Here is a 15,853-nt window from a genome sequence, read left to right as displayed (position 1 = left end):
CTCTTGGGCCAGGGATGTGGGCAGGGGTGAGCAGTGTTGGTGGTCTCTTCTGCTCTACAGCCTCAAGGAGTGCCCACCTGACCAGGCGGTTGGGTCTCTCTCTCATGGGGTCTGGGAGCAGAGAGCTAACTCATCAGTTTCTATATGTAAGACAACTCCTTCTACACATTGAGAGTCAGTTACTATATTAAGAGATTCTAAAAGTTTAATAACGCCATGCAAATTACATATAATCTGATTTTTTATCTGAATCAAAGGGCTCTGAGTTACATTAGTTGCTTTTCAGGAAATATATCCAGCCTTTCCTGACTTATTTGCATCAGTGTAAAGTATACCAGCTCCAGAATTTCGAGTCTCATCATTATTTCCAGAAATTGGAGTCTTTTCCCTTTATAAGGAAGTCATTTGTTTTGGGGGTATTCCTTGCTAATTTCTCCCCTCCCAAATTACCATAAGCTCTTTGCCATAGTTCATTTTCTACCTATAATGAGGCAATCTCAGCATTATTAAAATGGTATCATAATCTCCTCTGGTTTTATTCCTGCAATTTTCCTTTCACAATCAATTCAGCAATGTTTTTTTTTTTAAAGATTTATTTTATTTATTATATATATAAGTACACTGTAGCTGTCTTCAGATACACCAGAAGGGGGCATCAGATCCCATTACAGATGGTTGTGAGCCACCATGTGGTTGCTGGGAATTGAACTCATGACCTCTGGAAGAGCAGTCGGGTGCTCTTAACCACTGAGCCATCTCTCCAGCCCATGTTTTTTATATTGTATTTTAAGATTTTTTACTTTGTGTGATAAAAATATCCATTCTTGGTTTTAATCTTTGCATAAGAATGATTGTGAGAAAATGAATAAGAGGTAAAATAATGAAAATAGAGGCAAGTTTCATATTTAGATGTTCTATATGTTTATGGTCTACATTTTTTCTACCATGGTTAATTCCTTTTCTGTTTTACCTGATAATTTCCTTGGACTATTTAAGGCTTTATCACCTTGTAAGGTTTGAAATAAATTACTTAACTGCTGAGTTGTTAATCCAGTTTTAGCAAGTCGCCCGTTAATATCTCTCAGCAATGTTTGAAAATCACTAAAAGTTCTTATTTGTTCTCCTAGTTTCTCACTTCTCTGGTCGAATTTCTGAGGATTTATGCTATATCCTAAATAATTAATAGAATTTCCTTTTTGTAATTTTACAAGATCAGTTTGTAATCCAGTGGAAGGAAAAAGTCTTTGTACTTCATCAAACATTATTTCTAATTTTTTCTAGGGTATCGCTATTGAAATCAACCAGAAGATAGATTATATAAATATATATATATATATATATATATATATATAATATTAAATTATAGACTGAGAAAACTGCTTAGAAATTGTGTCTAATGATTGTTGTAGAAATTATTGACATAAGGTAGAATTATTCAACATTCTTTGTGGCAAGACTTCCAATGACATCTATATATTGGGAAATGATTATTATACATATCAACAAACAAGCATTCTCCATCTTTTTTTTGGTAAGGGTATGATGAACAGCAATCATTTAAGTCAATCACTAAAATACATAATACCTTAAATAACAGTGAAAGCAATGAGATTTCAGGCAGTAAGAACCCATTAGTTGATTGATTTACGACTTGCTGTCAGGTCTGTCAATGGGTTTCATTCACCAAATTTCCTCTTAATGACAAATATAAGAGAATTCCAAAAGTTGATAAACTCTTCAATGTGTTGACCTTCTAGATCCTCTTGTACCAGCTTGCCATTTTTCTTTTGTTAAAGACCATAGTTCTATCCAAACAGGTTGGTTAGTCAACCACTTCAGTGGTAAGGTCTGTCAGCAGTGTCTTCCCTATGCAAATTTTGAAAGTTAGATTAAAAAAAAAAAACCTTTATTAGGATCATCTCTTATTCTTTTGCTTGTCCACAAAGTTGGAGAATTGGTTGCAACAGATTTCTTCCCCATAAATTCATGGCAATATCAGCTACATATGCTGTTTCATTTCCTATTTGACCTTCAGGCCCTATATATTTAAACCATTTTATATTGTATTTTTCCTAGGATAAAGTTATAACTCCTTGAAATTGGATCGCTGTCTCTTGAAGAGGCCAATCTGGTAGCCAAGATAATGATGAGATTATTATTACATCTGCTTCAGTTTCTACTATTCCTTTCAATTTCAATATTATTTGTAAATACGTTTAGATGTGGTTTGTAATTATCTATACAAGTTTTCTAAACTATTTTTGGCTAGTTTTTTGTTTGTTTATTTGTTTGTTTTGATTTGATTTGTTTTCTCTATTGACGTTGCTTTGAATTTTATATCTGGGATTTTAATGTATATCTTTAGAGCAATGTTGTTTAAATGTTTGGAGGATAAATATCTCTACTGTTTCCCTGAATTAGTAGATTTCTATTTGGTATGGGGACCTGCAAGAGGATCCATGTATGTTTTTTGACAAGGGGTTACCTGGTTTGTCTTTTGTTGATTTACATTGAATAGACAAGTATTTGTCTTGACCACAGCTATTGACTATTCCAGAAAAGGCACAGGTTCCTTTTCAGAATTAGTTTAGTACTCTATAATTTTTTTGAATTAATCTCATTTAGCCCAATTAAAACATTGATGAATGGCTTTTCTCAAAATCTTCAGAGATCACTTCTCCTATTAAATTTGTATCATATGAATGAGATCCAGTATTGACCATGCTTCTGATCTACTCATCTATTAGTGCTGATTTTACATTCAAAACCCAAATCACATTTTTGTATTTAGAATTATCATTTTAAAAGCTAAAGATTCAATTGATAGTTATTTTTTTAGTTAGTGCATCTGATATGCTTCTATGTATAGCTGAAATCAATCTGTTAAAAAATCATTATGTGTTTCTTTAGGAACTTATATAATCTGTAAATAGTTCAAGCCTTTTTCCTGTAATTTCAACCTTGTCCCAACCATTTAAAGCAGTCATGTGATATAATGCCAAGGTTGCCTTGTCATATGTGATATGTTTCTGCACCTGGGCATATTGAAGTAGAAGTAGCTGATCTTGAGAAATATTGATATTTTTCATCCTATTTCTCTCCATTGTTTTTCAAATCTCCCTCGACTCTTATATCTTACATGAATGCAATCTTAATTGTGGACCAGGATCTAACAGTGCTTTTGTCATATCTTTCTAGACTTGGGGACATATTTTATTCTGAATTGACCAAGACATTAATATTTGTTTCATTAATGGTGAATGCATTCTGAATTTGGTTATACATTCTTTATATTTTTCTCAGACCCAGCTCATCTACAGTTTGTCACACATATCGTTCATATTTTGCTTGGTTATGAGCAGCTGCTGGTATTTTTTTGTGTATTAACCAGATAAGCTAATATTTATTTTTCTAACAATCTTTGGCTGACTTTACTGAATTTCATAATATGGTGGTGTATTAGGCTCTGGCTTTAGTTCTATTTCTATCGTGGGGTCTTTCTCAACTTTGTAATTCTTTCTAATTTTCTCTAAATGGTTTGTCTTCAATTTTCTTCTAAGGCTTGTCTCTCATTTTCATATTTTTCCTATTATTGATTACCAAGATAAAAGTATCCCGAAAGTAATATTCATAATTGATCATTTGTCCATCTCAATTAAGTCATTTCTTTCTTTCTTTTGTTTTATTTATCTTTCTCCTCTATTCGTATCTATTATTCTACCTCTTATATTGATATGCCTTATTTTCTTTTTTGTTTTTTAAAATTATTTTTCATTCAATGTAGAGCCTGATCAAAGGCATCCTCCCTCCTTTACTTCTACTCCCAACCTTAACCCTACCCTCATTTTCTCATCCTCTTATCCTCAGAGAAGGTGAGGCACACTCATGAGTACCAACTCACCCTTGAATATCAAGTCATAATTGGACTAAGTACATTTTCTTCCCTAGGCTCATCAAGTCAGTTCAGCTATGGGAAAGGGAGCCAAAGCCAGCCTTTTTCTAATTGTTAATGGAACACTCTGCTACATATATGTAGGGGGCCTAGGTCCTGCCCATGCAGTTATTGTTCAGTCTCTGCAAACTCCACTGGGCCCGGGTTAGTTAACTCTGTAGGGTTTTTTTGTATTTGTTTTTGTTTTTTTTTTTTTTGTTTGTTGGTTTGTTTGGTTTTTTGGGGTTTTTTTTTGTGTGGTGTCCTTGATCTCTCTGCCTCCCTTAATTCCTCCTCTCAGTCTTTCATATACTCTCCCCACCACTGAACACTCACACTCAGCTAAATCAGGATCCTTCAGAATCCTACCAAATATGGACTCTGCTTCTTTCTTCTAAACTGGTATACAGAGGCATCTGGACACTCTGAGAGAAATGAAGCAGAGGATGAGGAACCACAGCTGGGCCCCTAAAGGTATATCACTCCTGACCATTGGTGAAAGTTTTGTGTTGATGTTTCCCACTATTAGTGTCTGGTATTCAATGTGAAACTTGAGTATTAGTAATGGTTCTTTTATCAATGTGAGTGTGAACAAAGATGTTCGGAGTTAAGGGAGCCATCTTGATCTATTTTTCCTTTGAGGAATATTCCTCCTTGAATAGATGCTTCCCTAACCAGGTGCACTGAAGAAAATTAATCAAAAATGACTGGGAAAGAGACTATATACTCCATGAACATGCATTGTATTACGTATTAAAATGTTTACTCCAGCTTGAGTCTTGGGTCTGATTGCTTGGAAAAAACTGTTTCTAGCACTTTACTCTGAGGCAATGTCTATCTTTGTTGTTAAGGTGTGTTTCTTATATGCAGTATTTTACATATATATTTTTATACCCAGATCCTTGCATTGTTTTAACATTAGAACAAAATTTAAAATTTTTTACCTTTTCAAAAGTTTTGTTAGTTTGAATTTCTTCTCTTCTCAAGTCTGTAGTGGGGGATGTGGGAGTAAATCTGGAGAATGGTGTGGGATGGAGAGCAAGGTGCCATAGATTACTGGATTGCTCCCTCCAGGAATCCTGATCTGCCATACAGGACACATGTCTAAGGTGGCTCCTGGCATACCCTTGAGACAGAACAAAGGACCGAAGGACAGAGTAATGGATTCTTCCCCATCTCCATTTTTTGGCAATAACTACTATCACCACCCACCTTCTACCATGACTGACTCTTTCCCCTATAGAATCACGGGCAAGTTAATTAGACTCCATGGGACACTGCTTGGCCCTTGATTATGTAATTGCAAACTGTTCCTGAAAATTTGTGTATCAATCTGTTGTACTGAACAATAGAGATAGATACATACTCAATGACATTGATTGCGAGTCTCCAAAGTCCAAATGAACCTTCATGTGCTTTGTCTCCATTTTCCCCATTTTCTGATCAGTTTCCACAAGTCTATGCTTTCCTTCACAGAGCAAGACATTTCTCCCCACTTTCCCCCACCTCCAGGACCTGCCTTACCTGACCTCACTCTTTTACTTCTATGGGAAGTTATTGGGCACACTGGTGTTGGCTCATCAGGCCAGCATGAACCCCTTCTTAAAGGGATTTATCCTCCTGCCTTGCTAAGAGATTGTGTCTGGCTTGGAAAGTTTGCCTTTGTTGAAGAGCAAGTGTTTTTACTCAGCAGGGGTTTCATAAAAGAATTAGCTCTCTTTGTTTCTCTGGGGTTTTCCATAAAATTTTCCAACTGACCAAGGACCTTGATACACCTGGGGTGAGGAGGGGCGGGGTGGCAATCTATTCAGAGAGCCCTTAACTCCTACCTAAGAAACTGCAGTTGCTAAGTAACCATATTGTTTATTTTCATGAAATTTTTTTCTAAGCCTGTAATTTATGTGTGTAAGGGTGCATGATTTACTGTAAAATGATACCCTGGACTCAAATATTATGTAAACGCAAAGTGTTTATTCTGCAGAAGTCCAGCAGGACCAATTGTCCTTGCCTCAGACCAGGTGGCTGGTCATGTTCTGAGGTGTGGCTTTGCCTGGACTTGCCCAGTTCGGATCAGACAATTTGAAGCTCATCATAGAGTCAGCCTAGCCTTTTCCTGTAAAACCATGTTCCTGTACTTTCAAAAGTGATAATTTTTTACTTTATCCCAACCTGTTCCCAAATAAATGAGACAGAAATTAAGAAATTCATTTAATCAAGTTTATGGTGTAATCGCTGAGCAGTTATTAGTTTATTATAATCCATCAAGCTAATATTACTACCTCCTAGTCAAAATCTCCAATATGCTTGCATTTAGAATTGATATGACTCTCTCCACAACATATATTCTCAGGGTGTTTCCTAGATCATTTCTTCATAGAGAATTGTCTTTTTATCCTCTCTCTACCCCTTCCCTGGCTAGAATCAGAAGTCCATCCCTCAGGTCTTCACTGCTCAGAGATTGGCTGATCAGCTATTCTTAACAATCAGTGAATGCATGGGGAGCAATATTTATGCAACATTGAGATGAGAGATTTTGAGAATAAGATTTTATATTCATGTCTGGATTACACCTGGATATCATGGCAGATAAAGCATCATTTGAATTATAGATAACCTCTATATGGTGAATAATAACATTATGCCTACACTCATTAGATATTGAGATGTTAATCATGAAGCATACTTTGTATGGATTTCAAAATGATAGACATTAGAATAAAAAAGAGAATTTAAGTTATTGTGCAAATATGTTCCTGCTATATACAATCCACATATGTGTCATAGCACATGTAATAAAGTTTTGCTGATGTTCATTTATAGGTATCATCACAATCGAACTTACAAAATATCTATTAACATTTTACTGATAACACAATAAATAATGAAGTGAAATAATCAAACTTGTATGTATTCTTTTATGTGAAAAAATACATATATAATTTCATGTATCTGTATTTATCTATCTAATATATATATATTTGTATGTGTATATATATATAACTCCATATATACATGTATATATATACCAATTTTGTGGATTTTTAGCTCTGTTTTTCTTTTTAAAATTTTATTTTTCTTGGATATTTTATGTATTTACACTTCAAATGTTATCTCCTTTACCCCCATCCCATAACCCTTCTCCCATAACCCTGCGAGGATGCTCCTACTCTTACCCACCCTTTCCAACCAAAACATCCTGGTATTACCCTATATTGGGGAAACCAGTCTTCTATATATTTTTATAGGTAGAAATAAATCATAGCTATCTCTAACTGGCAATAAGTTACAAAAGTATTATTAAATAACAAAAATTAGTAAGTGAAATAGGAGTGGATGGAAACAAAATATTACAAATAAATGGTCATATTAGTTCAAAAAGAAATTTTTACAGCATGTATATGCTTAACCCAATGATAAGTGGGATATAGATATAAACAGGAAATTCTCAATAGAAAAAAATGCAAGTGAATGAGAAACACTTAAAGGAATATTCAACATCCTTAGCCATACAGGAAATGCAAATTAATACTACCTAGAATTGTTATCTTAAATAACTCACAGAATCTAAAGAAGCAGCCTGCACACATCTCTACAAGGTGCTCTATGTATACATTTCGACTTCCAGTTTAGTTTTTATAAATGATTCCCTAGTGTATTAACATGTGTGTCTTCTGCCTTCTTTTGGACTCTTTCCCTTCTATTTGTTTATTTTATCTAATTGTGAAGTATTACTTGTGTTTTATATTTTATATTGTCTTATGTTATATATTATAATACTTTAGAAGCCTGTTTGTTTCCTAATGAGAGACAGAATGGGAGTAGATCCAGTAGGGGAACTAGGTTAACAGAGGGACGGGAACTCATAATCAGAAAATATTATATTAAAGAAAGTCCATTTTCAATAAAAGAAAAAATAATAAATTTTCTAAAAAACACAATTAAATTGGAACCCTGTTCATTCCCTCATTTATTCACCGGACCAAATACATGTCATAACATTCATATTCTACATATTACATACATATGTATGTTATTATTTACCAACAAAATTGATTAGAAAGATTTTAATTGCTAATTCTATAAGGATAGTTATTGGCTCATGTCCTCCAAGACCAAGGTTACAACACAAAGGAATTTATTTGTCCCAGAAGGACAAAGGGTGGGAACTAAAAGACAAAGACTATACATAGAGGACTAGAGACAAATGGAACAGAACAGGAGGTAGGGAGGAGAGGTATTTGTCCCAGAAGTGGGGTTGGGGAGAAGGGGGTGAAGAACTGTTTCAGGATAGATAGGAGATGAATGTGGCCCATAGAAAAATGTGAGTTTATAAAGGTAAAAGGGGGAAACTTAATATTAGGATGAGATACTTCATTTTAAATGAGCATGTTAATTAGCTGAGACAAAAGAGGCCTTTGATTGCTGGCCTTCAATATTCTGAGAGCTAGACCTTGATAGTCACCTTCTGGGGGAAGAAGTGGCCATATAAGTGAATAGACCTTGTCAGATAGCTTTAGGAATATATCCAACAGTTTTAGCAAGTGAACGGAAATGGGGAGATAGGCAAGGCCTGCCAGAGTCATGTTTGCTGTTCTTGAGCTGGCTAGAGTCCCTTCAGTGTCAATCTTATGACTTCTCTAAATCAAAATGTTCTAAGTGTAATTTTACTTGATAGTTTTATTCTTTTCTTTTTTATTGGATTTTTTTCTTTGCATTTAAAATGTTTTTCCGTCTCCCAGTTTCCCGTCTATAAGCCACCTATCCCTTCCTCCCTCTTCCTTCTTCTATGAGGGTGTGCCCCCTCCCCAAGCACCTCCCCTTCCTGTACTGACATTTCTCTACACTGGTGGTTTCAGACATGGCAGGAACAAGGGCTTCTCCTCCCATTGGTGCCCCAGTTGATAATTTTAAATAATTTTAAAAGTAGACACCAAAGTCTTAAAATACAAAACACAAGACTATATATATATATATATATATATATATATATATATATATATATATATATATATATATATATATATGTTCTACCTCTTAGGCAAAATTATAACATCCCAAACAAATACAGTGATTGTCACGTCAATCTTTTTGAGCCTATATAAGCCCTGCTAAATTTCTTCAGTGGACCATATTCTCCTGGTATCCTCCATCCCCTCAGACTTATCATCTTTTTTCTCCACTTCAGTGGGGTTCTTCAAGCTAACTGGAGTTACCACATAGAGACCTCAAATTTAGACTCACTATAAACATAACGTCTACCTGTGTGTCTCTGCCGTTGATCATATCTGCTTCCAGAGAAAGCCTCTCTGATGATGACAGGACAAGGCACCAATCTCTGAGTATAGTAGAATATTATTATGGATTTTTTTCCCTCCACAATAAATCGCTGAGCTATCTAGTCTGTTTCCAGCTCATTCATATGGTGTGTAAGGCATGTACTCCATCTAGTGGCTTACGCCTAATGTTAAACCAGACATTTATTAGGCACTCCAACATGTTCTCTGCCATAATTGTCCCAACATGTAAGGCAGGCAGGGGAGATAACAGGTCAAAGGTTTTGTGGCTGAGTTGGTGTCCAAGTTTCTTTTTTGGTTTGAAACAGAGTACCTTTCTGCAACAAAAAGAGACTAGAATATAGGTGTAAAGGGCCAAGGCAGGTTCAATGAGCTATATGGAGGCTATCCTTCAACAATGGGGTCTACTGTCACTATGCTGAAAGTGCTCTTCTGTTCTTGTACTGGTCTGAGTTGTTTGAGGATCTCCACCAGATCTCTTTGGCCAATGGCTAAATATATAGAACAGAGAAAGAATATTAAAAGCTGCAAAGGAAAATGCCAAGTACCCTATAAAGATAGATCTTTTGGAATAACAGCAGATTTATCAAGAGATGCTAAAAGCCAAAAGATGTTGGATAGATGTCATGCAGACCCTAACCAAAAACAAATGCCAGCCCAGGATACTAAACCAAGCAAAACTCTCTATCTCCATAGATGTAGAAACCAAGATACTCTATGGAAAAACAAATTTAAACAATATCTTTCTACTAATCCAGACACACAGAGGATACTAGTAGGAGAATGCCAACACAAGGAGGGCAAGTACAACCAAGAAAACACAATAAATTAATCAGCTCACAAAAACACAAGAGAAGAGAACCACACACACACACATTACTCATTCTCACAACAAAAAGAGCAGGAACAAACCATAATTGTTCTTTAATATCTCTTAATATCAACAGACTCAATTCTGCAATAAGAAACATAGTCTAACCGACTGGATACAAAAATAGGATCCAGAATTTTACTGCATAAAATGAACACACTTCTGTGTAAAAGACAGACACTACCTCAGAGTAAAGGACAGGAAAACAGCTTTTAAAGTAAATGGGCCCAAGGAACAAATGTGGATATTGGAATCCAAAAGATGTCCAATTCTAGATATAAAAAAATAAACATTCAAGCAAAGGTTATCAAAGGAGATAGGACATAACTTTATATTCATCCAAGGAAAATTCCACCAAGACGATGTCTCAGTTATGAACATCTATACCCTAAATGCAAGATCTCTCGCATTTAGAAAAAACACTTTATTAAAGCTTAAAACACACATTGAACCTCACATAAGAAAAATGTGAAACTTCAACACAACGCTGTCATCAATGGACAGATCATGGGAACAGAAACTAAACAGAGACAGAGTTAAACTTACAGAATTTATGAACCAAATGGACTTAACAGATATTTACAGAACATTTTACCCTAAAACAATATCATATATATATATATATGTGTGTGTGTGTGTGTGTGTGTGTGTGTGTGTGTGTGTATCTTCATGTCAGCATTTCATGGCATGTTCTACAAAACTGACAATATACTCAGACACAGAACAAGCTTAAGCAAGTGTAAGAACTTTGAAATTATTCCATGCATTCTATCAGATCACCATGGGCTAAGTGTGGACTTCAGTAGCAACAAAACCAACAGAAATCTCATGTACCCTTGGAAACTGAACCACTCTCTACTCAAGAACTTTGTCAGGAACAAAATAAAGGAAGAAGTTAATGACTTTTTGAGATTCAGTGAAAGCCACAGCATATAAAAACTTATGGGACACAATGAGAGCAGTGGTTGTAGGAAAATTCATAGCACTAAGTGTCTTCATGAATAAATTGGAGATACTCTTTACTAGTATAGCAGAACTAAAAGCTCTAGAACAAAAAGAAACAAACACAGTCAAGTAAATACCACAGCAGGTATTAACCAAACGTAGTCCTGAAATAAACCAATTAGAGACAAAGAGAACTATTCAAAGAAACAACTAAACCAAAAACTAGTTCTTTGAGAAAACAACAAGATAGATTAAACCCTTAGTCAAACTAACTAAAGTGAACAGATATACAAAGTCAGAAGTGAAAAGTGAGACAAAAACCATATAAACTGAATAAATTAAAAAATCATCAGATCATACTACAAAAGTCTATATTCAACAAAACTAGAAAATCTAGATTAAATGGATGATTTTCTAGACATATATCACATACCAAAGTTAAAATAAGATCAGGTAAACTATCTATACTGTCTCCTAACCCCTAAGGAAATAGAAGCAGTCATTAAAACCTCCTAACACCTTACCCACCATAACAGGACAATACTAGATGGTTTTAATCATGAATTCTTCCAGACCTTGAAAGAAGAACTAAAACCAATATTCCTAAAGGCATTCCACAATATGGAAACATAAGGAACACACCTAATATATGAAGCCGCAATTACTCTGACACTGAAACCAAACTGAGACATCACAAAGAGAATTTTAGAGCAATTTTGCTTTTGAATATCAATGCAAAAATACTCAACAAAATTCTCTGGAACTTAATCCAAGAATACATCAAAAAGATCATTTACGAAGATCAAGTAGGCTTCATCCCTGAGATGCAGGGATGGTTCAATATACAACAATTCATCGAAGTAATCCATTATATAAACAAAGTCAAAGGAAAAAAATCACATGATCATCTTCTTAGAACTGAGGAAGAAATTAGGGAAAGAACTCTAATTACAATAGCCACAAAAATATAAAATAAATTGGTGTAACTCTAACCAAGCAAGTGAAAGACCTTTATGACAAGAACTTCAAGTACCTGAAGTAAGAATTGAAGAAGAACTCAGACAATGGAATAACCTCTCAATAGTATTAACAAAGTGAAAGTGGCCACTTTACCAAAAGCAATCTACAGATTCAAGGTAATCCCCACCAAAATTCCAACACAATTCTCCACAGCCATGGAAAAAGGGTTTCTCAACTTCATTTAGAAAATGCAAACAGCACAAGAAAGTGAAAAAAAAATTCTCAACAATAAAAGAACTTCTGGGGAAGTCACCATTCCTGGCATCAACCTGTATTACAAAGCAATATTGATAAAAGCTACATGGTATTGGTACAGACATGGTGATCAGTGGAATAGAATTAAATACCCAAAAATAAACCTACACACCTATGGACACTTGATATGTAACAAAGAAGACACAAAATGGGAAAAAAGATAGCATCTTCAACAAATAATTCTGGTCTAACTGGTATTCTACTAATAGAAGAATGCAAATTGACAATCACCTTTCACAAAGCTCAAGTCCAAGTTCATCAAGGATCTTAACATAAAACCAGATATAATGAATCTAATAGAAGAGAAAATGTGAAAGAGCCTTAAATCCCTTGGCACAGGAAATTTCCTTAAGCATAATACTAACGGCTCAGGCTCTAAGATCACCAATTGACAAATGAGTCCTCATGAAACTGAAATGATTCACTAAGGCAAAAGACATTGTCAATAGGACAAAAGGGCAACCTACAGATTGGGAAAGGATCTTTATTAACCCTACATCTGATACAAGGTTAGTATCTAAAATATAAAAAGAACTCAAGAAGGTTAACTCCAGGAAACCAATTATCCATTTAAAAAGTGGGGTACAGATCTCAACAGAATTCTCAACAGAGGAATCACAAATAGCCATTGAATCACAAATGTTCAACAACCTTAGTCATCAGGGAAAGGCATATCAAAATTATCATTAGAGTCTACTTCATATCAATAAGAATGTCTAAGATCAAAAATCAATTGATAGCCCAGGCTGTTGAGGATGTGGAGAAAGAGGAATACTCTTCCATTTTTGATAGTTTGGAAAACTCGTACAACCATTCTGCCAATTAGTGTGGTTGTTCCTCAGCAAATTGATAATAATTCTACCTGAAGACCCAGATATACTCCTGGTTCTCTACCCAAAAGATATTTTACCGTAACACAAGGATATGTGTTTCATGTTCACAGCAGTCTTATGTCTAATAACCAGAAGCTGGAAATAGCCCAGATACCCTTTAACCAAAGAAAGAGTACAGAGAACATGGTTCATTAGAATACAGTATGTGAAATGACACAGATCCAAAAGGAGCCACATGGTGTAAATTCACTGGTTAGTGGATATTAACCAAAAAAAAAAAATAGAATACTGATGATACAACTCACAAACAATAGGAAGCACAACAAAAAGGAAGGCCCAAGTGTGGATACCTCAAATCCACTTAGAAGGAGGAACAAAACTGTCATGTGAGACAGAGGGAAGGAGGGACCAAGGTGGGAGAGGAAGGGGGAGTGAAAACGGGAAGAGGATAAGGTATGGGGGGAGACAGGTGAAAAACCCTGATGACTCAGGAGAATAAATGGAAATATGCAGATTTAGGGGGTTACAAGTGGGTGAAACCTCTTGAAAGTCTCAAAGAACTGGAAAGTGATAGGCTTCCAGGACCCAATTGGGTTGACCTTAGCCAAAATACCCAGCAGTGGGTAGATGGAACCGAAAGAGACAACTTCCAGTAGATAGACATGGCCTCCAGTTGGGGCATGGGGTCCCTCACCCATCTTATAGTGTTTGACCCAAAATTTTTCTGTCTAAACCAGATGCAATAACAAAACTCAAGCAGGCAGCTGATGGAACGGTCATCCAGAGACCAGCCCAATTTGGGATGTATCCCATGTTCAGGGATCAAATTCTGATGCCATTAATTTTGTAACTTGATAGCCAATATATATAGGGTAAAAATTTCAGTGCCCTAAAAACAAAAAAAAAGGATTAAGAAAATGATTCCTAATAATATATTTTACTATTGTTAAAGATTATAACCTTATTCAATTATCATCATAGAAACTTCCCTCTGTAACAGAGAGAGACAGATATAAAGACCTACTGTCAGACTTAATCCTGGGTGAGAGTCCTTGGCACACAGAACTCTAGGTGTGATTTCTTTATCAAATCCCTCCTCTCAGAGCATAGGGAATACCATGGAAGAGGAGACAGAAGAAACCTGAGAGCCAGAAGGAATGAAAAATACCAAGAGAACAAGGTCCACTGAGTTAAGTAAACAAATTTCTTAGGAATTCACGGAGTACTCAAACACAAAGCACAGGGCTTACATAGTTCTTTTCCAAGTAATTTGAATATATATATATATATATATATATATATATATATATATATATATATATATATTCCTGTGCTGTGTGTGTCTGAATAAGGGGGTCTAAAATTCTTATGTTAACTCTTCAGCACCTATTTCTTATTAAAGTTCAATGAGATTGTTTTGTGTTTTATTTTATATTTTATTTGTCATATTTGGTTATTATGTCTTAGATGCCTCTTCTACTATCATACGAAACAAATGCAGTGGACTTGTATGTTAGGGAAATCGAGGAGGAATTAGGAGTGGAGGAAGAGGGAGGAGATACTGTAGTCCAAAAACATTGTGAATGAATGGAATCTATTTTCAATAAAACAAAAAACATGAACAGAGTAAATCCCACCTTAGATGACCCTAGGTGAGTTCACTTTATAGTTTAAAGGAACTAGGACAATGCTCGGTCATACACAGAAAATTTATGTCACTCTAATTCTTAGCTAATTGCAACATTTTAATTAGTATTCAAAGTAATAGATTCTTAAATTTTTGATTTACAATTTAACAGGTTAGAAAGGGTGTGGTGGTGTTAATTTCTCAATTATCTCAGATTTTGATAACCTAGGCTGGATATTTTGAACCATATGTGCTACATACTACATATTTTTAATTATTTATCTTGGTACTATAATGATCTGTAGTAAATACAGATATGAAATCAAACTATTTCAAAAGACAAGATTGATAGCACATTTATTCACCTTATGAATAGAATTCAGACCTTTTCTTGGATTTTATACTCATACAGACATCAAAAGCAAACACTGTTCTATTTCTGCATCAACACCATACATAGAGAACCCAAAACCAGTTATGTGCAGTGTTAAAACCCTCTCATTCATTAGAAGCTGAAGTGCTCTTAATTTTATTAAACGTATTTTCTCTTTCAAACTAAGCTGGCATTTCACTGCTAAACTTAAGTAGCAATGAAAAATATCTATGAATCTGAATCAAGCCAGTCAATTCCAGAACATACTACTGTGTAGTAATTCTCAACAAAATTATTTTTGAATAAATTTGACATTTCCTTCCTTTTCATCAGGGTGATTCCCGTACTGCTACATTATAGGTTTCTGAAATTCTTATCTTAATATTCAATGTTTATCAGATTTATGCTCACAAAAGGTTCTTGTTTCAATAAATAAGTCAAATACATCTCAAATACCACTACAAAATTTTTAGTTCATGATTATATATCCAATTATCTTCTTATAAAAGCATATAGATGGAACTCTTCAGAAGTAATAGGCATTGTATTTAAATTTGATAGATATTGCTATTTAAGGAGGAGTTCTTTATTTTAAACAATATTTTTATTAATTATATTATGAATATTTTGAAGACTAGGTCTCTTTATATAGCAATAAATATTCTGGAACTGGTTATGTAGATCATGTGTTTGAACTCAAAGTA

Source organism: Rattus norvegicus, chromosome 15 (genome assembly GCF_021556685.1).
Source record: "Rattus norvegicus strain SHRSP/BbbUtx chromosome 15, alternate assembly SHRSP_T2T, whole genome shotgun sequence".
NCBI lineage: Eukaryota > Metazoa > Chordata > Mammalia > Rodentia > Muridae > Rattus > Rattus norvegicus.
Note: the sequence above shows the minus strand (reverse complement) of the source record.